General features: G+C 40.6%; 1 non-coding gene across 1 annotated transcript; it reads left to right on the forward strand.

Annotated features, from left to right (window-relative positions):
• Positions 1–1,329: 1,329 nt before the first annotated feature.
• Positions 1,330–1,434, forward strand: LOC118581023. Its single transcript, XR_004944663.1, has one exon. It is a non-coding gene; the product is annotated as a U6 spliceosomal RNA (small nuclear RNA).
• Positions 1,435–7,809: the final 6,375 nt, after the last annotated feature.

Raw genomic sequence — 7,809 nt, forward strand, 5'->3', positions numbered from 1 at the left:
AAGTGTTGGTTTTTAAAGTCTAGAATGGCCTTGTTGTTTGAAAGGCATGTGGTTGTTTAGACTGTGGTATATTCAGTTCAGTTCAAGCACCTTCAGGACACCTGCTGCCCTGTGCAGGGTATTGCACCAGGCTGGGAAGCTATTAGGAGAGGCAGTAGCAATGAGGGAAGGAAAGAGACCAGTTAGTATTGCACAGGACACTGAAATAGTTGAATAGCTATGTGTTCACCATGGGAGTTGGAAAATATCATTCAATAAAAACATATGCATGTTATGAATTGTGTATTAGCTCTCTCTTAGCTCCAAATGAGCCTTAATTAGGTAGACTCTAACGATGGACCTGTGCCTATTAAGGTTTCTCCTCTATTCTTTGACTCTGAGCCATTCCACTGGTGTTTTCTCCATTGCAACAAATGTCATATTTAGCTGTGTCTACATAGGGATGAAAGGGGCATTACTAGAATGGACAATTTTTTTTCATCCTTGTGCTCTTGTCTTGTCAGGTGCCTTTGGTACATGATTTTGCCAAGTGTCACTTCCCTCAACACTATCTCTGACACATGCAGTGGGTTCCAGTTTCTGCATAGTGAGTGTTTCCAGTTAGTCTTTCTACTGAGCCCTTTCCAGCAATCTGTAGAGGCAGTGGTTGCTCTCTTCTTAGATTCACTCTCATGTTCCAGCTACTTTCACAAATCATTTCCCTAGTTCGAAACGCTGTATGCCATGCCCTAATGCAATATACACTAGTGTATGCCGAGGCAAACACTTTTCTTCAGCATGCCAGAATCATTAAAAGTGGCTTTGATATTTGATGTCTTCAAGCTTTACCCACTCCTATGGTGATATTGTGTCCCCCAATATATTGTGCACCCTAATAAACTTATCTGGAGTCAGAGAACAGAACAGTCACTAGATAGACATAGAGGCCAGAAAATAGTGGCACACATACTTTCAATCCTATCACTTGGGAGGCAGAGATCCATCCAGATCTCTGTGAGTTCAAGGACACACTGGAAATAGGCAAGCATCATGACACACACCTTTAATCCCAGGAAGTGATGGCAGGAAGTGGAAAAGTATATAAGGTGTGAGGACTAGGAACTAGAGGCTTTTAAGCTTGTAGGCTTCTAGCAGCAGTTCAACTGAGCTCCATTTGGATGACGACTCAGAAGCTTTCAGTCTGAGGATTCGTGGAAACAGGATCAGATGAGGAGTTGTTGACGTGAGCTTGGCTGTGGCTTGTTCTGTTTCTCTGATCTTTCAGAATTCACCTCAATAGCTGGTACCAGACTTGTTTTTATTAATAAGACCTTTTCAAGATTCATGCTGGTGCTCACTTCGGCAGCACAGAGACTAAGATTGGAACGATACAGAGGATTAGCATGGCCCCTGCGCAAGGATGACATGCAAATTTGTGAAGCATTCCATATATTTTTTTTTAAGATTTATTTACTTATTATGTTCACAGAAGAGGATGCTCATTACAGGTGGTTGTGAGCCTCCATGTGGGTGCTGGGAATTGAACTCAGAACCTCGGGGTGAACAAGTGGTGCTCTTAACCTCTGAGCCATCTCTCCAACCTAGCGTTCCATATTTTTGGGGAGAGGACAAGGGAACCCATGGCTGATGTGTAAAATTAAAACACAAATATAATAATAATAATAATAATAATAATAATAATAATAATAATAATAATAAAAAGATAGCCTAAAAAAAATTCATGCTACACCCTCCCTTCTAAAACACTGAGCTAGCTCTGTGAGTGGGCTTAAGGGATATATATGTGATTGTATTGGGCTTCTATCATATGTTTTGTTACATTGGAAAAGCCATGTGCCTCATAGTTAGCTGTAAAATTGACCTTTATGATTCTTTTTTTCCCTTTATTATTATGTGTTTTAAATTTTATACATCAGCCATGGGTTCCCCCATCCTCCCCCTCCCACCCCCACCTCCACCTTCCCCCTAGCGCCTCCCCTCCATTCCCATGTCCTCCAGGATCAAGGCACCCCTGGGGATTCATTCAAACCTGGTGGATTCAGTACAGGCAGGTCCTGTCACCTCCTTCCAGACTGAGCAAAGTGTCCCTGTGTAAGCCCAAGGTTTCAAACAGCCAGCTCATGCACTAAGGACAGATCCTGGTCCCACAGACTGGGTGCCTCCCAAACAGATCAAGCTATTCAATTGTCTCACTTATCCAGAGGGCCTGCTCCAGCTGGGGGCTCCACAGCCTTTGGTTCATAATTCATGTGCTTCCATTTGTTTGGCTATTTTGTCCCTGTGCTTTTTGCAATCTTGGATTCAACAATTCACACTCTTGCAGACCCTCCTCTTTCTCGACAGTTGGACACCTGGAGCTCCACCTGGGGCCTGGCTGAGGATCTCTGCATCCACTTCCATCAGTTATTGGACGAGAGTTCCAGCACGACAGTTAGGGTGTTTAGCCATCTGATCACTGGACTAGGTCAGATCAGGCTTTCTCTCGACCATTGCCAGGAGTCTACAGAGGATGTATCACTGTGGACTTATGGGGACCTCTCGAGCACTCTGTCTATTCCTATTTTCATGTGGTCTTCATTTATCATGGTCTGTTAATCCTCATTCTCCCTTTCTGTTCTTGATCCAGCTGGGATCTCCTGCTCCCCTAAGCTTTGTTACCCTCAAATCTTGCCCTTCATTACTCCCACTGTCATCCAGATCTAGAAAGAATAATACTCAACTTCGTATGGAAAAACAAAAAACCCAGGATAGCCAAAAGAATCCTGTACAATAAAACAACCTCTGGAGGCATCACAATCCCCGACCTCAAGCTCTACTATAGAACTACTGTAATAAAAACAGCTTGGTACTGGCATAAAAACAGACATGTGGACCAATGGAATCGAATTGAAGACCCTGACATTAACCCGCACACCTATGAACATATAATTTTTGACAAAGAAGCCAAAAATGTACAATGGAAAAAAGAAAGCATCTTCAACAAATGGTGCTGGCATAACTGGATGTCAATGTGTAGAAGGATGCAAATAGATCCATATCTGTCACCGTGCACAAAACTTAAGTCCAAGTGGATCAAAGACCTCAACATAAATCCAGTTACTCTGAACCTGATAGAAGAGAAAGTAGGAAGTACTCTTGAACACATTGGCACAGGAGATCACTTTCTAAATATAACACCAGTAGCACAGACACTGAGAGGAACAATCAATCAATGGGACCTGTTGAAACTGAGAAGCTTTTGTAGAGCAAAGGACACATCAACAAGACAAAGCGACAGCCTACAGAATGGGAAAAGATCTTCACCAACCCCACATCTGACAGAGGGCTGATATCCAGAATATATAAAGAACTCAAGAAATTAGACATCAAAATGCCCAACAGTCCAATTAAGAAATGGGCTATAGAACTAAACAGAGAATTCTCCACAGAGGAAGTTCAAATGGCTGAAAGACATTTAAGGAATTGCTCAACATCCCTAATTATCCGGGAAATGCAAATCAAAACAACTCTGAGATACCACCTTAAACCTGTCAGAATGGCTAAGATCAAAAGCACAGAAGACAGCTTATGCTGGAGAGGATGTGGAGCAAGGGGAACTCTCCTCCACTGCTGGTGGGAATGCAAGCTTATACGACCTTTATGATTCTTAACCTTAAGCTGGCATTACCTCATCCATCACCCCATACTTTGCTTTACTAGCAACCTTCAATGCTGGGTGCTAGAACAAAGAATGTAGTATATAACCAAATGGAGCTAGGAGCTAAGTTCCGTATTGATGATGTACTAACTTAGATTTTTATTATTCCAGCTAAAACTTTTGGTATTATGTAAAAGCAAAGTAGTAAGTGTGGTCATCCTTGTCTTGTTTCTGATTTTACAGGAAAACTTCGGTGTTTTAGCTGTTGAGTTTCAGTGATGCTAACTGTGGACTTTTCGTGTGTGACTGTTGAGCTACATTCCTTTATGCCTTTTATTGTAGACTTCTTACATAGGGTTTTGGTTGTTTTCACATGCTCTTTCTCCATATACCCAAGGGACTGCATAGCTGTGTTCTTTGTCTTTTAGGGCTGTGTTCCACACTTAGTTATTTGCATACCTGAACTGGCCTGTTACCTTAGGGACAAGTCTCCTTCAATGGTGGTAAATGTGTGGTTTATGTGTATTTGAATTTAATGTGTAAACTTGTTTTGAAGTTTTTTAGCCTATTTTCATTGGACTATTATTTCTGGTAAGTTTCTTACATTGTTCAAAGATTTTTATTGAATAAATGAGCATATGTCTTTAAATTAAAGCTAATCATGATTTCCGTTGTATACTGAATCTCTTTATACTGTGGTCTTAATGCTTTTATTTACTTCTCAACTTACCTTTTGTAAATATCATCTTATATAACTGTGCCGATCTAAAGCCAAATATTTTAAAATATTAATGGAAGTTTCTTCCTGATTTGTTAAATCTAGGATTTTCTTTTGATTTACTTTAGGATTCAGGTTAATTTCTCAGAGCCAGGGAAATGGCTCAGTAGGTAAGAACTCTTGCTGTGGAACACACGGTGAGCTGGGTTCAAATCCCTAGCACCTCTGTAAAAAACTGGGCATGGCCACACTTGTCTGTAATCCCTTGTTGCAGGGTGCATCCCTGGAGCTTGTGGACCAGCCAGTTTAGCTACAACCAATGTTAGGCTTCAAGTTTAGTCAGAGTCCTGTCTCAGAGGAACATGCCAGAGAACAATAGAGGAAGATACCTGGCATCCTCCTCTGGGTTCTGCCCAGGCACATGTACACTAGCAGACAACATGTATAACACACATGAGGGAGAGGAAGAGGGAGAGAGAGTTATTGTCTCTAAGCCTTCCTTGAGATAGCCCATGTACCAAAAGCCTCCTGTGCTCTACAATTAATCAGGGCAGGTACTCATGGTGGTTTTGCCTCTTTAAGCTCTTTGCTGTTTCTGTTAATAAAGCTGTTAATGTTGACCTATCGAAAACCCATGCTGGGGCCTGGAGAGATGGCTCAGAAGTTAAGAACACTGACTGCTCTTCCAAAGGTCCTGAGTTCAATTCCCAGCACCTACATGGTGGCTCACAACCATCTGTAATGAAATATGGTGCCCTCTTCTGTGTACATAATAAATAAATAAATCTTTAAAAAAGAAAGAAAGAAAGAAAGAAAGCCCTTGCTGAATTTCTGTGTAATTACCTCTGAGTTTGAGCTTGTATCCAGTTATTCCTGCATTTCTAAATATACTACTTCTACTCATAGCCTTCATGTATCCCCTCTGCCCCTTTTTTTGCTTTTTATGCAGGAAAAATAAGCTCATTAGGAAAAAAATGGTAGTCAAGTTATATGTGAAATCCTTGAATTAGTTGAATATAAATATCAGTCAATGTTCAGTTCTGAATTATTTACCAGTAAGGTCTATTTGTTGAGGGTAACTATTTATTACCTTTTAGATGTAATTATTTTTCTTTGACTAAGAGGACAGATATGTTTGCTGGGAATTTCTACTCTATAAACTGTGTTAAACATATATATGTTAATAGTTTTTGATTTATTGTGACGTGTGTGTATGTGTTTGTGTATGTGTGTATACACTGACCATGATGCATGTGTGGAGGTCAGAGCACAAGTTAGGGGAGTTGGTTCTTGTGTTGCACTCTGGGTTCTGAGGGTTGAACTTAGGTATTCAGGCCTGCATGACTGCTTGAGCCATCACACTGACCTTAAACTATTTTTATATGAATACCAAAGGTGTCAGGAAAGGAATAAATATAGGTTGGATAGGTAATATTTTCTTCTACCTATACAAAATAAAATAAATATAAACATCATCTTTTTGTTTGTTTTACAATGGTTTTACTTTTGATGTATGCCACAGTGCATCTGTCATTTGAAAGATGCCTGTGTCTCTGGGACCTGTTACCACTGGAACCTCCTTGTTGCCTTTAGGAATGGATGGAAGTGATTTGGTGGGAAAAGAAGGAGCAAATAGACTCAGTAGTTCCACTTACTCCACAGTCTCCTGTATTTATTTTATATTCATTCTGTATCATCAAAGATGAGGGAGACCAGCTCCCACTTTTTCCCCCAGAGGGAGGGAGAAGTGAGAAATACTTAGATAGAAATATAGAGAACAGAGACAGTTAGAAACATAGGATAGCCTCGGGAGGGCCTCAGTTAAAACCCACCAGCCCCTTCTGTCTCTTCTAAGGCTTTTAAAGGAATGCTAGGGGTGGAGCAAAAGACCTCCCCCAGCACAGCCAAGTGCAGACCATCCCAAACACCTGGTGACCATGCAGGTGGTCAAGCCATCCCCTAATGCAGCCGTGCTGTGTAAAGCAAGCTCAGATCTCACTAGGAAGCTTTTGTAGGCTCCCACACAAAGTGATTTTTTTTTTTTTATTTCAAAGCTTTACTTAAAAGCTGTTATATTTTTGCCAAGTGAATCAAGCACCATCTTTGACTCTTCTGGACCTGTTCCTCTTGCTAGTTATAGGCATTTATGTCCACTATATTCATAGAGATCTGACTCCTGTCTTCATGTTGGCACTGCCTCTTATGGATAATTGTGTATTCTGTAGTGAACTGGTCAGTAGAAACCACCCTTCCACAGGTTTACTGTTCCTGGAAGGAGGAGTGAGATATCTAATACTCATCAACTTGGGAAATGATGTGAACCACTCAGTATAGTAGTACTTTTTCATAGGGACCGCCAGCCCATAAATATTGACAAGAAACACAGTGATTTATTTTTAATTATGAAAGCTCAGCCTTAGCTTTGGCTTGTTCCTAACGAGTTCTTATAACTTAAATTAACCAGTATTTTTTTTTTATCTATGTTCCTCATCTCTGTACTGCCCATCCTGCTTCCTCCATGTCTGGCTGCAGTGTGCCTTGATTATCTCCTCTTCTCTCTACCCAGAAGTTCCACCCAGCTTTCCTGCCTAGTTGTTGGGCGTGCAGCTTTTTATTACACCCATCACAGCAATCCATCTCCACACACTGTACAGATATCTCACAACAACTCATCCAATCCTGGAGGGCAGCCCGAAAGGCCTGACTTCAGCTGTCACTAGTGTTAGTTAGTAATTTAGTTACAGAGCCTTAAGTAAATAGAAGGTGCATATGAAATAGATGTAAAGTCAGCATAGCTAGTATAAAATTACCTTGTTACTTTCCCTAACTTTATTAGCCAGGTAATGTAACTTCTTGGCAATGGTTTAAATCAGAAATTTTGCAGAATAGCAGTGTGTCTTTCTTACAGGTGTGTGGTGTGGGGTGTGGTCAGCCTACTGAGGATTGGGTGTGCTCTTCTTGGTGTCCTGTTTCTCAACTTGGAATGACTGAGTGGGCATTTGACCTTGACAGGTATACACAGTTGCCATAACCACAACAGCAAGGTACTGTTGGCATGTAGTATGTAGAGGTCACGAATTCCAAATCTCCTTCAATGTCTAGAGAAGCACTCAGCAAAGACCAAAATGTGAATCCTATCAAGCTTTATAGTGCCAACTATGATTCCTTCCATGCTTGCTTCAATCACTGTGGATTGAGTTCATATTTGCTGTTCTATTCCTAAAGATTTGCTGGTTACTAGTGAAAATGTAAGGTTTGAGAGTTGTGGGACCTTACTTTTTGTAACAGTCCCATATTTAGTTAAAGAAATACATATGTTCTTTATACATACAAAATAATTATGTTTATCTGTGTTACTTAGTATTTTATACATAGAATAAGCTTTTCCCATTTTAAAGAAAAATTTCTCTGTGCTAGGTGATATAATGCAGCTTGATAGTGGGTGGTTTTTTTT

The sequence above is a fragment of the Onychomys torridus genome, chromosome 3 (genome assembly GCF_903995425.1).
Source record: "Onychomys torridus chromosome 3, mOncTor1.1, whole genome shotgun sequence".
Lineage (NCBI taxonomy): Eukaryota > Metazoa > Chordata > Mammalia > Rodentia > Cricetidae > Onychomys > Onychomys torridus.